Source organism: Tursiops truncatus, chromosome 3, assembly GCF_011762595.2.
Source record: "Tursiops truncatus isolate mTurTru1 chromosome 3, mTurTru1.mat.Y, whole genome shotgun sequence".
NCBI classification, from domain to species: Eukaryota; Metazoa; Chordata; class Mammalia; order Artiodactyla; family Delphinidae; genus Tursiops; species Tursiops truncatus.
In genome coordinates this window covers 90,125,849-90,147,625 of record NC_047036.1, presented here as the reverse complement: position 1 = coordinate 90,147,625, position 21,777 = coordinate 90,125,849, and the positions used below count along the sequence as shown (strand labels likewise).

Sequence of the window (21,777 nt, the reverse complement as noted above, 5' to 3'; positions counted from 1 at the left end):
GCCTGCCATTTGCTTCAAAAAGGATATCATTGAAAGTTAGTCCCATAGAGCGCCAGTGACGATGATCTGAGGAACTATCAGTCAGTACTTCATGAGTGGCAGTTTGTGCCAGTATTTCAGTCTATTTATGATAAACTATGATCACCAATGCAAAGACTGCTAATTGTCCCTCCTCCCATACCAATTTTCTCCTTCTTTTGTATTAATAGAAGTTGTATTTGGACACATGAGCAACCATTAAAGAATACAATTCTCAGCTTCCGTTGTTTCTAGATGTGGTCATGGGTATAATCCTGGCCAATGATGGATTAGCAGAAGGGATATGTACCACTGGCATTTTGTGCCCTTTTAAAAGGAGTAGTATGTTTTCCTGTTCCTCTCCGTGTCTCTTCCTTTTAGTTGGAATGAGGATGTGATTGCAACAGCTGGAGCAGACATCTTAGACCATGAAATGAAAGTTGTATGTTGAGAATAGCAGAGTAACCAGGTATAAAATGACAGATACCAATGTCCTGGAGCTGCCATATCAAGCCTGGATTGCTTATCTTGGTCTGCCGCATGAAAGAGAAATGAAGGTCTATCTTGATTAATTTATCATAATCTTGTCCTTTTAATAGCAGTTAAACTGGTTTCCTCACCCTTGAAATAAATGTTTCTGGGTGTTTTTTGAGGTGAATTTTCTAGAACGAAGCCTCCAAGCAGTGCTCCATAGCTTTGGTTATCACATCAGCTTTATTCTATCGCCAGATGACTCATTTACTATGCAACTGAATAGGAATTAATTTGTTTTTAAGCCTTGATCCAGTTGGCTGAGTAGGGAAGGGTTGGCTATAATGGCCTACATCCTAGGGGATTGTTCCAAAACATAGTGAAAGGATGATCATTCCCTTGCTCATGTACAGTACTGAAATTATTGTTGTTATTAATATTCCTCCACTGACCCTGCTGTGTTCACTCAGACTTGCTGACCCCACTTCCTAACATCTCTATCTCCACCTGAGCCAGCTGATTCTTAGGGTTCTCTGGCAGACACCCAAGTTACAGAAGGAGAACAAGTGTTGCCAGGTTCTACTCCATTTCCTTCTTGGAGATGCTGCTACCCTTACAATTTTGGTGAGATCTTCCCCAAGAAGGAGTGTCCTTGATTTCATCAAACCATTCTTTGGGACATTAGAGGAAGATGAACCCATTTTCAACTCCTCTTTGAAGAGACAAAGTTCGAAATTCTTCTCTAAGCAAAAGAATGCAGGCAGAGGTTGTCTATCTTTAGTAGTTAAATATGTCACCTTGGGTACTGTTACCCATGCCAGCCAATCAGTCCTTTCTGGTATTAATAATTACATTTAAAAAGAGATGACATTGAACTTTAGAAGTCTAGATGTTTCTTACAGACAACCTTGAAAGGACCGTTGACTGTTAAATGCAGAATAGAATGATTCCAAATAGAAGAGAATTCATTTAGAAAAGGGACTAGGTTTTTATTCTTGTAAATATTTTTTTTAGCCTTCAGTTTCTTCCAAATGGTTTTCTGTTCAAAATTCAGTCTGTATTAACAGCCCCCTTGCCCCTTATCTGTTTAGAGTTCTCTTTATTCGTAACTACCAAGAAGGAGGGTTTGCGTTTTCAGGGCTTAAGACAGTATTCCATTTGCTAAGACTGAATCAAAATTTAAGATCTAAAGAAAAACAAGGACCTAATAAAAGAATATATCAAACCATAGATATGATGTTTTCAGAAATGAATCTGAATGGCAATTTCTGGCCTCATACCATAAAACCTGTTGGATATCCACAATATGAAAATGCTGTAATCAATTACACAGGTATCAGGAACAACGAAATATATTTTCAGTGTCTGACTTCAAAAGCCCATACCCAAGATCAGTGTATCACGGCTGCTAAATTTAGGGGAGGCATTTATAGAGTAAATTTATATATATGGCCATTATCACCGACTCTTTTTGTTTTCTTTTTGGCCGCACCGAGCGGCATGTGTGATCTTAATTCCCCCACCAGCGATTGAACCCATGTCCGCTGCAGTGGAAATGCAGAGCCCTAACCACTGGACTGTCAGGAAATTCCCACCAACTCTTTATTTATGCCTTTCAGATTAATAAATCTGTTCCTGAATTCCTTACACATTCAGCTGTATCATATACATACCTGAAAGGGCTAGACCATTCTTTAATTGTGCTGGTACTTCTGGTTTTTAGGAAGTACCAGCCAAGTTTGTTGTTAGTCAAAATTTCTATCTGTTTCAGTTCCATTTTTTCACCTTCCCATAATACCAAACTTACCAAAGGTATAGCCAGATTAATTTTTTAATTCATCTATTTATTAGCACTATCAAATCTGGATTCTGTTTTTATTTATCTAGTAAAAGTACTCTCTTAATGATCTCTACTGACTTCCTAAACATTAACTCTAATGGTATTTTCATTGTCCTTAGTCTTTATCTCTGCAAGATGTACGTTTTTGATCATGGTCTGCATCTTCAATCTATTCTTGCTTAGTATCTCAGTCTAGGATTGTTTGTTTGCATGGAACAGGCACACATTCAGCTTAACTGAAGCAAAAGAAAAATGTAATGGAAGGATGTAGGGCTGTCTTGTGGAACCTGAGAGTGGAAGGTATAGCCAGGTCTCATTTATTCATTCAGTGTCTCTAAGAGACAATGGAGATAAAATGATCAACAGGTATAGTCTGTATCTATACTAGACTACAAACTCTGGCTGTACATCAGTAAATCATCCAACAAACATGGGTCAGGGCTACGATGGTGATCATATCGCTATAAAACTACATACCCATAAAGAAGAGGCATATAACATTAACTAGTAGTACGTGACAGTTGCATTGCATAATACATGCTGAAAGACCATCATCTGTAAATCACGCTTATAAATTAATACGTAAAATATTCTCCATTTTTCCGACAGCCTACAAATAGCAACCCCTACCTATGCAGTAGTACCCTTATTATCTAGTTAAATGGTGCCAAAATATATGGAATTAACAGTGAGCACGTTCTATGTTCATTAAGTGGGATCAGAGAAAAAATTGCAAAGGAAAAGCAAACAAGATATAATGCAGACAAAGGCATATCGTGAAAAACATGACAGAATACTAACATATCTTTTTCTAAAGCTCTGTGCTTTGGGGTATTTTGTTGTCTTGAACAACATTTCAACAAAAGCCATCTCTTGACTCTACATAAACTATCAGCTCTGACATCAACTAATTAAAAATATTAGCTAATTATTTAAAATCCCTGAAAGAGAGGATTGGATTGGCCTGGAGTGAGCCAGATGTCTACTGTGACCCTATCAGCTATGGCCAGGGTAGGGGAGGATGGAGCCAAATGGTGCTAATGTAGAAGTTAGACCCACTGGCCCAGCAGGGACTATGAGTGATGAACAATTCTCAGAGAAAGTTTACACCCCAAATTGTACAAATATTTGAATTCCATTGTAGTATTTCCCTGAATCGCCTATCATATTTACCATTCTTTTCCTCTTGCCTCCTACCTGTAGGATTTGTCCAAAGATCTCCCTTGATTCTTTTTTCTCAATACTCTTCCTCTTGAGATTTCATAGCTTTGAGTATGTAGGTGAATCTTAAGTCTTTATTTCCAGATCTTATCCACTTAATGTCTGCCTCACAAGTTCACTTGGATTATAGGCCTCTCCACTTGGTTGTCTCACAGGTAAATCACAGTCAGTACATCCAGAATGGCACAGATCATCTGCCCAGAGTTTTCCGTCTAATTGTCTTGATGCCAACTCTCTACTACTAATCATGTTGGCCCAAAACCATAAGATTATCTCTATGTCCACCCTCACAGTTTCTTTTCTCACATCCTGGTAGTCATCGAGCCCTATTGATTTAACTTCCAACTAATCTCTCACATTCATTTACTTTTCGTCATTATTATTGCCCAAACTGTAGTTCAGACCTTTATTACTTCTTACCTAAATTGTACAAATAATTGTCCAACAGTTTACCAGTAGTCACTCCTCACTCCAAACCATTCAACATCGGACTTTTAAGTTTAGTCATCCTGAAGCACAGCTGTGATCTCATCACTCTTCTGCTGAATAATTCTCTTATTTATCAAATAAAACTCAAAAGTCTATGTGTAATATAGAATTGGTGCCCACTGTAACTAAGAGAATCTAAAATAGCAATGATACTTAAAAATAGTTTATTTCTCTGAATATAGTCAGTCCAGAGCTGGTATGGTGATCCAGGACTTAGATTCCTTATAACTAGCTGGTCTGCTGCACATGACTTACTCTTAAGGGCATTTCATGTTCTATTATGGCTGCTGAAAATCCAGACATCACAGTTGTGCTTCATGCAGCAGAATAGAGGAAGGACAGAAGAAGGGTTTATACACTTTTTCAGGAGACTTCCCAGAACTCTCTGAATTTTACTTATGTTTTACTGGCTGAAACCTTAGACATCTGTGCATACCTAACTGCAAGCAAGAATCTTTTAGTAAGAAAGGGAGGAGAATAGATACTGATGTAGGTAGCTTTAAGTCTACCACAGACTACCATTCAGTGCCATTTGTATGTGTCTCAACCTAACATTTCCATCTTCATTTCCTGTCTTGATTTTAAGCATTCTGTCTCTCTATGCTACATTAAGACTGTTCTTTATTTTTTCTTTCTTTGTTTCTACTTGTGTTAGGGTAAATATGAAGCAACTATAAAAAGAGGTCTCTAATTTCAGAGGCTTAAGTAAGATAGAAGTATATTTATCTGACATATGAATCCAGTGGGTCTAGGCTGACAGGATAGCTCTGCTTTTGGGGTCAGTGAGAAACTCACAACCCTCATTATCTCATAGTTGTACTGATCTGCCTAATCAAAGCCAATTCAGCATCATTTTTGTGTTCCAGTCAACTGGAAGGAAAAAAAGGTTTTATTCTAGGGAAAGTGGCCTGTCTTTAAGTTAAAGGTGACCTGAAATTTGCATATATTGTATCTCCTCACAACCTGCCAGAAAGACTGGGAAATATAGGCACTAGCTGTGTGATCATGTGACCAGGAAGAAACAGAGAAAAGATTTTGAAAGGATAATTGCCAATCTGTCACATTCTAGTTCCTGTCTTCATATCAAGGTACAGCTCAAGTGCCACTTCTGCAAAGAAGCTTTTTTGAATCTTTAACCAAAAACAGTAATTCTTATAACTAACAGTTATCCAGTGCTGAATCTATGTAAGGAACTAGACAGCGTGTTCCAGTTCATTGTTTTTCAAAATTCTGCAAATTTTGTCCTCATTTCCACAGATGGACAATTATAGCTCACACAGACTAAATGATTAAGCAAAGATTATAGCATCAGGAAGTGTTGGAATCATGACCTTCTAAACTCGACACAGGATTTTATTTCCTTTCTTTTTTTTCTTCAGTGTGTCTCCTTTATGTTACATCATTTGTGATTTGTCTCACTTCCCTCCTAGAATGTGAATTTACTGAGGCCAGGCCTGATTCCTCTCTTAGCCCACATTATATCTAGTGAAATATCTTGTATGTGGGAGGCTTTCACTAAATGTTTATTGAACAAATGAATTGTCAGCTAAAAAAAAGTTCTGAATTCACAGATAACATAAAGTCATTTGGATTGATATCCGTGCAGTCAGAAGACTTTAGTATATTTCCCTTATATGAAATTGGCATGATGACCTTAATTCATTACCTTTCCACAGGACTGTACTTATATACTTACAGTAGATTACATTTATCTTTGTGAAATCTTTTGATAGTTTGAAGAAATTAGAATGTGTGAAGTTAAGATATTTTCCTTTCAAATGCCTATATTTACTTTTTCAAGTTTCCTTTTGCTTCTTATCATGGGTTATGTTTATCATTAAATAAGTATTAATTTGTATAACCCCTATTTGTGATGGGCATGAAATAGTTAAAAAAGCTATATTTATTTCCTGTTAAATATTTATTGACATGAGCTGAGGGAGTCCAGTTAAGGTACTCAATCTCTGTACAGGAAGCTGGAAAGCATTAGCTTTCCATAATTTTAATGATTCACTACAGGCCTCAACTGTACTGAAAGATAGTTGACAAAACTAAAATTATTTATAAAATATATTCTAAGCGTAGAAATTGTATTAGATATTATTTTTACCCTGAGGCTTTACTCTACTTTAAAAATAAAGTGATACAAATGCATTTTTCTCTATATCCATTTTCCCTTGGATATAGTGTGTGTATTTGTGTGTTTGGAGTGTGTATAGGTGTGTGTATTTGTGTGTGTGTGTGTGTGGCTGTGTCTTTGTGTGTTTGGAGGGGTTTCTGTGGTCGGTGGTAGGGAAATCTGCTTAAACGAGATGGTTTTAATTTGATTTTCCCTATTTATGATGTTAATCATTGTTTCACATAGTTATTGGCCACATGGATTTCTTCTTTTGTCAATTACCTGTTTAAGCCTCTTCTCTATGTTTCTATTGTTTGGGAGTTCTTCATATATTCTGGTTATATTATGGATATGAGCCCTTTGTCAGTTACATGTGTTGAAAATATGTTCTTCCATTTGAAGTTTTGCCTTTTAATTCTCTTAGGATGTCTTTATATAGATATATTTACAAACAGAGGTGGTAATCAAAATGTTTAACTATTGATATAGTGTGGAGATTGATAAATCAGAATAGTGCGCACCTACTAAATATCAGGCCTATGTACAAGGATTTTAAAAAATTACAGAATCAGTTAGCATGGCCAAAATTATACTGGAAGTGATGGGAAGTGTCAGTCAATAAAGACATTGTTGCGTTTGTTGGGTACATCCATACTACTGCATGTTAGGATCAGTTGAACTTTAATGTCTGGTAAATTTAATGAAGAAAGCATGCTACAGTGTTGCATACATGGTTCTATTTACTAAAAACAGTACACATAGGTTGGTTTATATTTGTGAGCATTGAGGATACACACTGACCCATTAATCTTGGCTATTTCTAATGGGTAGAATTGGAGACGGTAGGGTTGGGATGCATCCCTGAATGTTTGGTTTGTTATAAACAGCACTGTTATGTTAATACTTTTGAAGAATCTAATTTCTAATGAAAATTAGAAAAATTTAAATGGATAAAGGGACTATCTTATTCCCATAATACTCTGTACAAATGGGAAGACTGAAGCTATTTTGGACTCTTCGCGAGGAGTAGGTCCATGTCGATCAAAGATATGTCATCCCAGATGACTGTTGAGAAAGAGTTTTCAGCCAACCTTTACCATATACATCTAACCTCATATCTCCAAGAGCAAGATAACAGGTAGTCAAGAATGAAGTTATTCATTTCAAATGCCCAGTTCTAGCAGACTTTGTGAGTTCTAACACCTCAACTCTTCTGCTATTTTACTATACACTGCTTGAGGGCAAGGTTGTTGGTTTCACCGTTGTATCCCAGTTCCAAGGTTGGTAGCACCTGATACATAGAGATAGTCAATAAATGCTTACTGATTGAATGATTGAATAAATGCCTACTTTAGGGTGACAGTTAAAGAGCTGGTCATTTCATTAATTGTTCTTCACTGGGATATATATTTGGCTCTAGTTTACAGAGCATCATGGTTTTATCTCTGCTTATCCTGTGATCTTGTGGCACTGTGATTAATTTTACATACATCTGTCTTCCCAGTTGGACTATGAGTCACTCAGAGGCAAAATTTGATTTTTATTCGTGTTTTTTTCCTATATGCCACAGAGCAACTAATTCAGTAAGTTGTTGAAAGATGTTTTATTTTCTCAGATAACTCCTTTAAATCGTATGACTCCAACAGTTATTTTATCACATAAACAACTCATTGACTCTACTACCCATTTTCTATTCCACTGATATCACTTTTGATTCCATGCCATTTTAAACGCTGTGGTACATCATTATAATCACTTTACTCATTCTCTTGCATACAGCCTCAACTTTTCTCACTTCTCTTTGAAATACTTGTCTACCTTCTCTACACTTTGCCCATGGGATCCTTTCCATTCACAAGGCTTTAAATGCCATATGTGTGCTAATGACTCAAAAATTGATATATTTAGCCTGAACCTTTCCCCCAAATTCAGACTCATATCTAACTGATTACTCTGCGTCTCCATTTGGATGGCCATGGTCATCTCAAACATAACATGTCCAATACTGAACTTATTCTCTACCCTCACCTCAAATCTGCTCCTCTAGCAACCTTTCCCATCTTGGTAAACAGCAATTCTATCCTTTCCGTTACTCAGTTAATCATGACTCCTTTTTTTTTTTTTTTTTTTTTCTCTCATGCCTATTTCTAATTCATTGGGCAGTCTGGTTGGAGCTAATGTCAAAATATATCCATTATCCAAACTCTTTGCTTTAATTACTTTGCTATAATTCTGATCCAAGCCAAATTACCTCTCAGCTAAGTGTATATGTGCTCTCTCCCTTGCTACCTCCCCACCCTCCAGCTCTCAACACAGCATCGGAATGATCCTGTTAAAATATAAGTTGAATTATGCCACTCATCTTATCAAAACCCGGCAATAGATTCCCATCTCATCCAAAGTTAGTATGGCTTCTTGTCACCTCTCTGACCTTACTACATACATCTTTTCTGTCTTGCCTACTTTACTTCAGCCACAGTTCGACTGATTCCACTTGCACGGAGGGAATAATGCTTTAGCTTAAATTGAACCAACACTGAAATATGTGAGGAGATAAATCAGTCTTCAACGTAATGAAGCTATGCTGGATTTTTTTCAAAGGCTACAGAGTTCTTCAATATCATGAAAATTATATTTCTCAATCCAAGAGTATGATAAGATCAATCTAGGAGACCTGTGTATGTATGTATGTGTGTGTGTGTGTGTGTGTATATATATATATATATATATATATATACACACACACACACATACACACACATATATATACATAAATATTTTACTGATTTTTGTGTGTGTGAAACTTTCTCATTAAGGTAAAGTGCTTTTTCAGAAAATAGATACACTTAACCACTGGATGTTTGATTAATTATTTGGAAGTGATAGCTATAATTATTGATTTTTTTTTTTCTTTTTTGGTTTAGGCCACCATTTTCAATCACAAAAGAATTCATCTTGAGACCCAACCAAACAAAAAATCCAAAAGAGGAGGAAGAACTGTTGGACATAGCTAGAAAAAACCTTATCAAATGTAAGGTAATGGCACACTATTGATTACTTTAGTATGTGAACTTTCTCTTCCAGTTGGTGGATGATTACCTGTTCTAAAATATTGAAAGAAAAAGATAAGAATACACCTTTCTTTAATCATAAGTAGGCATAGTTAAAAATACTAATGCAAATTAAAGTTAAAACTTATGACCAAATTATTCAATGTCAAATGGCTTTTTGGATGAAGATTCTTCATAAATTATTGGAGAATATAGTTGTTGGCACTAATCCAAGAGCTCACAGCAAAATATCAACGGCTGGTAAATAAATTTTTGTTTATGAAAATTACACTTTTTACTAAAAAAATGTTAACTGATATATGATGTTTCCTAAAGAGGAAAGAAAGGTCTCCTAAACATTCACTATATATGCACAGAGTACTCTGTTCTTTCTCTGTAACAAATTATTCACCTAACTTGTAGAAAATACATTCTTTAAGAATATGTCATTAATTCACAAAATTTCAAACACATATAAAAACAGAACAGAAAGTAAAATAAGTCCTTCTTTTACCTTTTCTTCATTAAATCCAGTTTAAGTTTTGGCAGAGAAATAATATACATATGATTTTGCTTTAACACTAGATAACTGGTGAAATAAAAGCTGCACAAAACTGAAGCATAAATTAAGTCAACAATTTTTTTGTGGCTGTTGTTTCCCAGCATTTTGGCTCATGATTGACCATATTTAAAATTTTTTTAAAAATCCATGAAAAAAGTTGATTAGAAAAAAGAATATATTAGCTTTGCATGCAGATAGTTGCCAGCAGGTACATTCATCAGTGAGTTTCTCTTCAGTTGGCCAACTGGGGCAGCCCCAGGAATGGTCACATTAATATAAGAAGGGAAATCTTCATATCTCTTTTATGTTCACTAACCAGTCCATCCACAGTGAAGTAGCTGGAGTGCTCCAGAAAATTGGCATCAAGCTATTTTTTTCAATATGGTTACCCTTTTAAAATCAGAGATGCATTCTCTTGGTGAGGAAATGAGACAGAAATAATCCCTAGAAAGAAAGAGTGAAAATTATTTTCAGCAGACACTGATATTACTCAGAATATTAACATTCTATACATTTTAACACTAATACAGTTTACATAAAATGTCAAAAAATAAATATAATAAACGTAAAAATATACAGCTTTAAGAGCATCAGCCTCATAGAATGACTTTCAGAATAAAGAGATAATACAAATAAATAAGTGAATAAATAAAAAATGAAAATAAATGATAAAATAGTAATAAATAAAATACAAATGATAGAATTAATAATAAAATATAAATAATAATATATCCATCATATATATATAAATAAATATATAGATAGATCAATAAAACAAAGAGCTGGGCTCTTGAAAGGGTAAACAAAATCAACAAACCTTTAGCCAGACTCACCAAGAGGAAAGAGAGAGGACCCAAATAAACAAATTGAGAAATGAAAGAGGAGAAATAACAACTGATACCACAGAAATACAAGAAATTCACAAGAAAATACTATGAACAGTTATATGCCAACAAAATGGACTACCTAGAAGAAATGGACAAGTTTCTAGAAACATACAGCCTACTAAAACTGAGTCAAGAAGAAACATAATTTGAAGAGACTGATCACTAGATCTGAAATATGTAATAAAAAAACTCCCTGCAAACAAAAGTCCAGGACTGGAAGGCTTCACTGGGGAATTCTGCCAAACCTACAAAGAACTTATACCTATGCTTCTCAAACTCTTCCAAAAAACTGAAGAGGAAGGAACATTCCCAAAGTCATTCTCTGAAGCCACCATCACCCTGATGCCAAAACCAGACAAAGACACTACCAAAAAAAAAAAAAAAAAAAACAAGAAAATCACAGGCCAATATCTTTGAATATAGATACAAAAATCCTCAGCAAAATATTAGCAAACTGAATCCAACAACACATAAAAGGATTGTACACTATGATAAAGTTGGAGTCATCCCATAGTCACAAGGATGGTTCAGCATATGCAAATCAATCAATGTTTTAAACCACATCAACAAAAGAGAAGATAAAACAACAACATGGTCATTGCAGAAAAGCATTTGATAAAATTCAACATCCATTCCTGATAAAAAACTCTCACCGAAGTGGGTATAGAGGGAGCATATCTCAGCATAATAAAAAGCCACTTATGACAAACCCACAGTCAACATAATACTCATTGGTGAAAAGCTGAAAGCCTTCTTGCTAAATTCTGGAACAAGACAAGGATGCCCACTCTTACCAATTCTATTTAACATAGTGTTGGAAGTCCTAGGCACAACAATCAGACAAGAAAAAGTATCCAAATTGGAAAGGAAGAGATAAAATTGTCATTGTATGTAGATGATATGATACTCTATATAGAAAACCCTAAAGACTCCACACAAAAACGATTAGAACTGATAAATGAATTCAGCAAGGTAGCAGGATACAAGATTAACATACAGAAATCTGTTCCATTTCTTTACAGTAACAAGGAAATATCAGAAAGAGAAAGTAAAAAAAAAAAAATCCCATTTAACATCATGTCAAAAAAAATACCTAGGAATAAACCTGACCTAGGAGGTGAAAGGCTTACATGCTGAGAACTATAAAACATTGATAAAGGAAATTGAAGATGATTCAAAGAAATAGAAAGATATCCAATGCTTTGGATTGGAAGAATTAATATTGTTAAAATGGCCATACTGCCCAAAGCAATCTACAGAATTAATGCTATCCCTATCAAATTACCCATGAGATTCTTCACAGAGCTAGAACTAAGAATCCTAGAATTTACATGGAACCACAAAAGACCAGAATTGCCAAAGCAATCCTGAGGAAAAAGAATAAAGCTGGAGGCATAACCCTCCCAGACTTCAGATAACACTACAAAGCTACAGTAATCAAAACAGTGTGGTATTGGCACAACAGACATATGGATCAGTGGAACAGAATAGAGAGCCCAGAAGTAAATCCACACACCTAGAGTCAATTAATCTTCAATGAAGGAGGCAATAATATGCCATGGGCAGTCTGTTCAACAAGTGGTATTGGGAAAACTGTATAGCCACATGTAAATCAATGAAGTTACCCTCACACCATAAACAAATATAAACTCAAAATGACTTAAAGACTTAAATATAAGACATGACACCATAAAACTCCTAGAAGAGAACATTGGCAAAACATTCTCTGACATAAATTATACCAGTATTTTCTTAGGTTAGTCTCCCAAGACAATAGAAATAAAAGCAAAAATAAACAAATGGCACCTAATCAAACTTATAAGCTTTTGCACAGCAAAGCAAGCCATACACAAAATGAAAAGATAACTTGTGGACTGGGAGAAAGTATTTGCAAGTGATGCAACTGACAAGGTCTTAGTTTCCAAAATATACAAAACAGCTCATACAGCTCAATATCAAAGAAACCCCAAACAACCCAATCAAAAAATGGGCAAAAGACCTAACTAGATGTTTCTCCAAAGAAGACATACAGATGGCCAACAGGCACATGAAAAGATGCTCAACATCACTAATTGTTAGAGAAATGCAAATCCATACCATAGTGAGGTATCACCTCACACTGATCAGAATGGCCATTATCAAAAAGTCTACAAATAACAGATGCTGGAGAGGACATGGAGGAAAATGAGCCCTCCTACATTGTTGGTGGGAATGTAAATTGGTGCGGCCACTATGGAAAACAGTATGGAGGTTCCTTAAAAAACTTAAAATAGAGTTACCATATGATCCAGCAATTCTACTCCTGGGCATATATCTGGAAAAGATGAAAAGTCTAATTCAAAAAGATACATGTACCCCAATGTTCATAGCAGCACTATTTACAATAGCCCAAACACGGAAGCAACCTAAGTGTCCATTGACAGGTGAATGGATAAAGATGTGAGATATACATAGATATATATATATATATATAAAAGAATATTACTCATCTGTAAAAAAGAATGAAGTATTGCCATTTGCAGCAATATGGATGGATTTGGAGATTATCATACTAGGTGAAGTAAGTTAGAGAAAAATATCATATAATATCACTTACATGTGGAATCTAAAAGAATAATACAAATTAACTTATTTACAAAACAGAATCAGACACACAGACATAGAAAACAAACTTATGATTACCAAAGGGGAAAGTGTCAGGGAGGGATAAATTAGGAGTATGGGTTTAACAGATACACACTACTATATATAAAATAGATAAACAACAAGGACTTACTGTACAGCACAGGAAACTGTATTCACTGTCGTGTTATAACCTATAATGGTAAAGAATCTGAAAAAGAATATATATTTATTGATGTATATGTATAACTGAATCACTTTGCTGTATACCTGAAACTAAAACAATACTGTAAATCAACTATATTCAATAAAAACAAGTAAAATATTAATAAATTATAAATAATAAAATAAATAATAGAATAAATAAAATATAGATAATAAAAATAAATAAATATTAAATTTAAAAGCTGTTCATTTTTGTTTGCCTCTTTTATCTTCCCCATAACAGAGGAAATTGGGTCTCAAAACCTTAGGTACTGGGAGGCATGTACATCTTCCTATGACATGGACTGAAGTAGTATATCTGGCTCAGTGCAAAGGAGAAATCCAAGATGGTATGTCCTCTAACTGAGCTCTTCTTAGTTACCCTAAGTGTTTTCTAGATTAGAAGTGAAGGCATAATTTGAGAACTTTAATATTTAGAAATTGTGCAGGAGCCAAGGAAAATCTGCCTTTCTCTATTGAAATACCTGACAATGTTTTATTATGAAAGGTCCTTTTGTAATTTTGAATTTATGAATTTGGCTGCTCAACTTTTTAATTGCAAAATTGTTTTAAAAACTTTTGCTCAGCAGAGTCTTTATTGCTTTTTTCTAAAATTAGTAACTAATTAAAAAGTAATATAAAATGTCATTTAGTGATTTTCAATAACACTAGGCACTATACAGAAATTCGTTTCTGCATTTTATAATTCTTACTCATAAAACATTAACCAAATGGCCATTTGTTTTTCACTTGTTTTAAACAGCCATTTTACTCATTACCTTTTCATTTGTCACGTATTTATGTCTCCTTTTAAACCACTCTCCAACCAATCTAAAAAAGAAATTAAAAAACATTATTTTTAAGGAAATAAAGTTTCTTCTATATTATTCTAAATTTTATGTGTATGCCTTTTAAAATGAGTTTTAGAATGTTGACCATATGAGGTCAGAGAGTATTTTCCCTTATAAATTGGGTTTTGTAGTGCTATCTGGGAGCTTTCAAGCAACAGGAAGAATAAGAATGATTTTGTATTTAACTTGCCTTTATGGCACTTCATCACAGTGCTATCCACAGCCTGACCCTATTAAATGTTTAAATGATATTGAAGTAAACAATCTCGGCTTTCCAGCAACCAGCAGCCCCTTGCTCTTCTTTGTCAATTAAACCTCAGTTTTGTTCATGAAAGCGCTTCAAAATCTTTGTACAGGCACATTCTTGGAGATATTGTGAGTCTGGTTCCAGATCACCATAATAAAGTGAATATTGTAATAAAGCAAGTCACATTAATTTTTTTGTTTCACAGTGCATGTAAAAGTTATGTTTACACTATACTGTAGTCTGTCAAATGTGCAATAGCATTATGTCTGAAAATGTACATACATTAATTAAAAAATAATGCTGTTGGAAAAGTAGCACTGATAGACTTGCTAGATGCAGGGTTGCCACAAACCCTCAATCTGTAAAAAATACAATATCTGCAAAGCATAATAAATCAAAGTGAATAAGATGAGTTATGCCTGTAATGACATGAGGTGCAGTGTTCTGTAGGGCCTTAGCGCTATATTCTTCCTTGTTCAGCTCCATTGGGCCTTATTTCCTCTGCTTTGATTTTCTAGTCTTCTGCTTTTCTCTTTTATAGCACTTATCTTGAGCACTGTCTTTTGTCATCCAGTTCTGTCCTATTTCCCCACCATTATATATGTGGCCTAGTGATCTATTTTGTGTGAGGTGGAGCTCCTAGGGCATTTCTCTCTCTCCTTGCCTCTTCCCCCTCCCTGCCCTCCCCCACCTCTGTAGTCTCTCCGGCTTAGTGACTTCTGAGTAGTTGAATGTCCTACATGGCAGCTTAGAATTCCAAAGGTAGTATCTTGACAAAGAGGTAGAGGGGGCAACTGTATTGCCTTTTCTGATCTAGACTTGGAAGTCATACAGTGTCACTTCTGCCACATTCTATTAGTTAAAGCAGTCACAAGGCCTGCTCAGGTTCAAGGGGAAGGGGGCATAGACTTCACCTCTTGATGGGAGGGATGTCAAAGATATTAAAACCACAGTGTGGTCTTGGTGACTGAGCAAAATAGTTAATTAGAAGACTTAATTGTAGTATGTAGAAAAGCAGCATAATTTATAAATTATACTTTTTAATATTTCAGAAGCTTCAAATATGCTTTATGCTTCCCTGGACCATGCTACCTTTGATTACGATCTGCCTGCCTTAATTTTGTTGCGGAATCAGTTTTGTATAGACTCTGTTGTGATGCATTCCTAAAGACGTACTTATACTCAGTTGAATAAAGCTGGCAAAGGTAAGTTTTAAAATAATTTTAATGTGTTTTAATTGCTACATGTAGTACGTCTAACCACATGATATCTGTTTCAGGAGCTAAACAGGCCATTTGGTTTTATTACAGAATATTCTCGTTTGGTAGCTTATTTTAATCTCCTCTAAATGTGGACATTACATTATTGCTTGATATGCAGATGGAGGTAGTTGAGAAAATACAGCTTCACCAACTATGTAAGAAAATAGCATTTAATTAAAAATCAAGTTTGCACTTATTTCTGAGTATATATAGCTTTTCTCCTCTCTCTATTTTTTTTAACATCTTTATTGGAGTATAATTGCTTTACAATGGTGTTTTAGTTTCTGCTTTATAACAAAGTGAATCAGCTATACATATATCCCCATATCCCCTCCCTCTTGCATCTCCCTCCCACCCTCCCTATCCCACCCCTCTAGGTGGTCACAAAGCACCGAGCTGATCTCCCTGTGCTATGTGGCTGCTTTCCACTAGCTATCTATTTTACATTTGGCAGTGTATATATGTCAATGCCATGCTCTCACTTCATCCCAGCTTACCCTTCCCCCTCCCTGTGTTGTCAAGTCCATTCTCTACACCTGCGTCTTTATTCCTGTCCTGCCCCTAGGTTCTTCAGAACTTTTTTTTTTTTTTGATTCCATATATATGTGTTAGCATACGGTATTTGTTTTTCTCTTTCTGACTTACTTCACTCTGTATGACAGACTCTAGGTCCATCCACCTCACTACAAATTGTTTCTTTTTAAGGCTGAGTAATATTCCATTGTATATATGTGCTACATCTTCTTTATCCATTCATCTGTCGATGGACACTTAGGTTGCTTCCATGTCCTGACTATTGTAAATACAGCTGCAATGAACATTGTGGTACATGACTCTTTTTGAATTATGGTTTTCTCAGGGTATATGCCCAGTAGTGGGAATGCTGGGTCGTATGGTAGTTCTATTTTTAGTTTTTTTAAGGAACCTCCATACTGTTCTCCATAGTGGCTGTATCAATTTACATTCCCACTAACAGTGCAAGAGGGTTCCCTTTTCTCCACACCCTCTCCAGCATTTATTGTTTGTAGATTTTTTGATGATGGCCATTCTGACCGGTGTGAGGTGATACCTCATTGTAGTTTTGATTTGCATTTCTCTAATGATTAGTGATGTTGAGCATCCTTTCATGTGTTTGTTGGCAATTTGTATATCTTCTTTGGAGAAATGTTCTCCTCTCTATTTTAAGGATTGCTAAATGCCACTTTTCCATTTAAAAATGCTGACTGATAATTCTTACATTGTTGCCCGATTTGAGAAGATGAGTTGTTCTCTCAGTATTCTATGTCATTTTAGAGCCATAAGGTGGGAAACCATGTTTATGTAGCTCATGTTTCATAAGGTCCTAGAAGACATATGGTTCTACTTCCTGTGATGATCAAGGTTGCCTGCTGCAAAATTTATTATTAGTCAAAGAAATTTAGCTTAACTAATAGTTTTATTGCAAAGAAAAGCAAGAAGAATAATTTTAAGAATAAAGAAATATATACATATGTATATATCTCAGTTGACATACGTGTATATATATCATTTGAAATTAAGTATGGTATTATTTGCAAAAATATATTTTCTCCTTATTTAATTTTGTTTATGAACTGTTAGAAAATGAGCATGAAGATATTCATGAGTCAGCCACGGCATTTTTGGAAGATATGTATTTCAGACCTTATAAATTAGGTCTAGATCTTCTCTGATATGTTTGGGGGTAAAAGACTTATGGACACCAGGCAGGATACAGAGAACACATAACAGAAATTGAACATGCAAAGAACTGATGCTTTGCTAGAAGAACAGGAGGCAAAGAGACAAGTAAAATTATAATGTCTTTTTCTTCTTTCCTCTTTATTTCCCAAACTGTTCATTATGGCGATATTTAAGAGCTTGTATTTATATAATTATTTGGGGATTTCAAATTTATATATAATACAAAAAGATGGGTATATTAGTTTATGATGGAAAAAGAGTGGAGTGGAAAAACAGAGAGAAAGTGGCTTTTCTTTCCTTTCCTTCTCAGCCCCTTTACTGACCTTTTTCCATTTCTTGCCTTTTATATTTCTGCCAGCGAAAAAAATGGCTATAAAATAAAGTTTTTGCCATTGCACATATTGCTTATAATTTACGTATACCATGGATTCATTGAATTTTAAAAAGATGCCTGTATCCTCTCATCTGGATGTTTAGACTATTTGCATTGCACAGTGATCAGTGCTTTAGCTATATTAGACATAATAACTTATTTAATTTTTGCAAAAGTCCTAAAAGGTAGGTGCTATTATTATCCACCATTCCACAGACTAGTAGGCATTGAGAGTCTAAGTGAATTACCCAAGATCTCAGCAGAGAAGATTTTGAAACCCACAGTCCAGTGGACTCTCAGCTATGATTCTACTCACTTACCTTGGCTCTCAGATTTACTAATTTTAATGCTTACTTTTTATTGTTCTAGATAATATAAATTAGCTAGTAGAAATCAGCATGCTTTATAAGTGCCTTTGATTTCAGGCAAGAAGCCATTTCAATTATCCTGCTTGTCTTTGTAGGAATTTCATTATATATCTAACCGTCAGTTGGAAACTTCCCTTTTGATCTTTTCTTGTTGAGAGAATGGTGTATTTAATGGTATTGCCATAAAGGCATTACTCATCTTAATACACACCATTTTGTTTCTCTTTTCACAAAGAAGTATGTAGCTCAGGGTTGGGAAGAGCCAGAAATACCTGATTCCCTAATATTACTTACTTTCCAATTTTGTGTGCATTCTTTCCTCATTGTTTTCCTCTGAGTGTAGAATCTTAACTACTGATGTCTACTTATTAAAGTATAGGAATAATATATAAGCAACAGTAGTTTTAATATATTTTATTTTATTTTTTATTAATTAATTTATTTTTGGCTGCATTGGGTCTTCGTTGCTGTGCGCGGGCTTTCTCTAGTGGTGAGCGGGGGCTACTCTTCGTTGCAGCGTGTGTGGGTTTCTCATTGCAGTGGCTTCTCTTGTTGTGGAGCATGGGCTCTAGGCACGCGGGCTTCGGTAATTGTGGCACGCATCCTCTAGAGCACAGGCTCAGTTGTTGTGGCGCACGGGCTTAGTTGCTCCACAGCATGTGGGATTCTCCCGGACCAGTGCTCGAACCCGCGTCCCCTGCATTGGCAGGTGGACTCCTGACCACTGCGCCACCAGGGAAGCCCAGTTTAATATATTTTAGATAGGAATATAAACAGTGTTCTTCAATCTTCTATAAAGAACATAAAACACATCACTAACTATTACAATGTAATACATAATAAATATTATTCAGCATTTCTATTTCACGGTTAGATAACAGAGAAATGAAGATAAGAAAAGATGAAAAGAGAAGGAAAGAAGGGGGTGAAAGAATAAAGGAAGAAAAGACAGGGTAGCAGGGAAATAAACTGACAAGCAGAAATTTACTCTAGGAGGCAAAGCTTAAGTTGTCAACCTACAGAGAGAGTATGTACACAAATGAAACATGAGGACAGATGCATAGAAAGTTCCAGAATTCCTCAGAGATAAAGACTGGCAGACTTTTCAACAAAAATCTGGTTTTTCAGAATATTACAGATGAAAGCTTTTAAAACCATTTTTCCAAGCATAGTTGTATAGAGTTTCACTTCTGGATAAAGTGAAACTCATGACCAAATTGGTGTATAATACAGCAGTTTCGCAAACTGATATGTTGATTATGTATTTTTCTCTTCAGACCCACTTTAAAATTTTAAAGTATTGCTTTCAATATCCTTCTCTGATCCCTTGCAAAATCTTAAATTATTCTTCCTCTGATGAATTTATTATTTCCAACTTTAATATTCTCTCTTAGAGTATTGCAATATTCTTTTAAATGATCTGTTGATCTCCACTTCCTGCTCATCTAACTTCAGTCTCTTGGAGAAGCATAGTACTATATCAAAGTGCTTTATACAAAGAGATCCCTTGGCATGACATAAACATTTTATTTTTATTTATTTTTAAAAGTCGATAAATGGTACATGTTTATAATTTATGGATGTATTTACAAATATTCATGGTGCATTCTTAGAATTTATTTTAATGATAGAAGTTTTTGAGAAAAATATTTGGAAATCACTGCTGTAATAGAAAGTTCATGTCTTTTGATACAAAACACACAGTCCTGGGTTTGAATTCCAGTAATGCTACTTATTTGCTTAATAGTCTTGGGTGAAGCACTGAGACTTGGTAGAATCATCTTTTGAATTTAATTTTATTTTTTTACATGTAGCTCTAACAATACCCTGCACTATTGTTAAGATGTTAAGAGGATTTGCATATATGTATATCTTGATAGTGATATAATGGTAGTTATTATTATTATTTGGTCCTTTTCCGTAATCTTATGATTTAGCAATTTAGGCATTTACATTCCATTTATTTCTATAGTGTGTGGTTTTTTTCTCATTTTCTGTGAAATCTTATATATTTTTGCAGATATTTAATTTTCTGTTGTCTATGTAAAACAGTTTTAACTATACATGTATTTTAAACTTCACAGAAGTACGATATGAAAGTGTGTATTTAGTAATGACATTGTGTGTGTGTGTGTGTGTGTGTGTGTGTGTGTGTGTGTGTGTTTTCATGAGGGAATGGGGACTTCAGTACAACATACTATGCACAGGCAGAATATTTCTCAAAACTATTGCAATCCACATTCATCTATATACTGAGACAAGGCACTGTGCAATGTACTATGATACTCTTTTATTTTACTTAAAAATCCCCTTTCTATTGATTTCATGACTCACTTAAGGGGCATGATTTGCAATTTGAAAAATACTGTTCTAAAGGACATAGAACAAAATAGTATTCAGTATTGGTCATTATATGTAATGGAGAGAAGATTTATGAATTTTTTTTTTCTGAACCAGTATTTTAACCTTGATACAAATGTTTTAAAGTTATTTCAAAAGCATAAATCACAAATGAATTTGAAATTGTTTCATCAAAAGCAAATGTAATGATAAAATGGTTTATTTTCCTTATGGTTTTTAAACATTTATTGATGCAACACAAAAATGCTTTTTTCTTTCTTTTTTGACAGATTGGCTATTTGGTCTTCTTACGACTTTTTATATATTTCCTTCATGGTCACCTGAAAAGTTTTAAACAACATTTACTTAGGCTTCAACCATATTTATACGGTAGACTGTCTTTTATTTTCTACATTTATAAATATTTTATGTTATTTTGAGAAGCTCAGACTATCACTGTAAAGAGTATAGGCTGTATTTTATTTTTCGTGAAAGATAATGGGTGCAGTACTGAAGAGCACAGCTTCTGGGTGAGACTGCTTGGGTTTTACTTTTAAATTTCCTACTTAACTAAGCATATGAACTTGTCCGTGGCTCAGTTTTCTTATCTGTAATATCTAACTCACTGGATTTCAAGAGAGTTAAATTCATATTTTAGTAAGGTAACCCTAGTGGTGATGTAGTTGCTGGACTGGAGTAAGGAGAGAGTGGACTCAGGGGGTCCATTAGCTATGACGTTCGTACAGGCAAGAGATGTTAAAGGTATGAACTTCTAAAATGGGGATGGATAGAGTAAAATAGTTTTGAAAAGTGTTTAGGAGATAAGAAACACTGAACTTGGTGATCCCTTGGATCTAAGCTATATATAAGGGAAAGTGACAAATTCAGGATGAATCTTAAATTTTACATATTGACTAATAAGGTCAAGATAATGGTGCTCTAAACTGAGAAAATTTTGGAGAAACATTTGGACATACTGAATTTGAAGGTCACTCAGGTGTATATACCCAGTTGGAAACAGAGGTTTGGAACTAGGGAAATAAGTGAAGCCTGGGAATCACTTATTTCATGGGTATCAACATGGATCATTTGACAGTCATCACTGTTAATGTGGATGAGATAACCTGGGAATGAGAGGTGGTGGTGGGGAGA

General features: G+C 34.9%; 1 protein-coding gene across 3 annotated transcripts in view; it reads left to right on the top strand.

Annotated features, from left to right (window-relative positions):
- TMEM232 (transmembrane protein 232) overlaps positions 1 to 21,777 on the top strand; it is a 166,693-nt gene that overhangs the window by 8,239 nt on the left and 136,677 nt on the right. The window contains exons 2-4 of one of the 3 annotated variants that reach the window (XM_073801918.1): positions 9,083 to 9,194; positions 13,728 to 13,833; positions 15,634 to 15,786. The gene's annotated coding sequence lies outside the window, so the exon portion shown is untranslated. Of the gene's footprint in view, positions 1 to 9,082; positions 9,195 to 13,727; positions 13,834 to 15,633; positions 15,787 to 20,931; positions 21,016 to 21,777 lie in introns of those variants that run through there. The other 2 variants (XM_073801920.1, XM_073801921.1) reach the window with 2 other exon arrangements.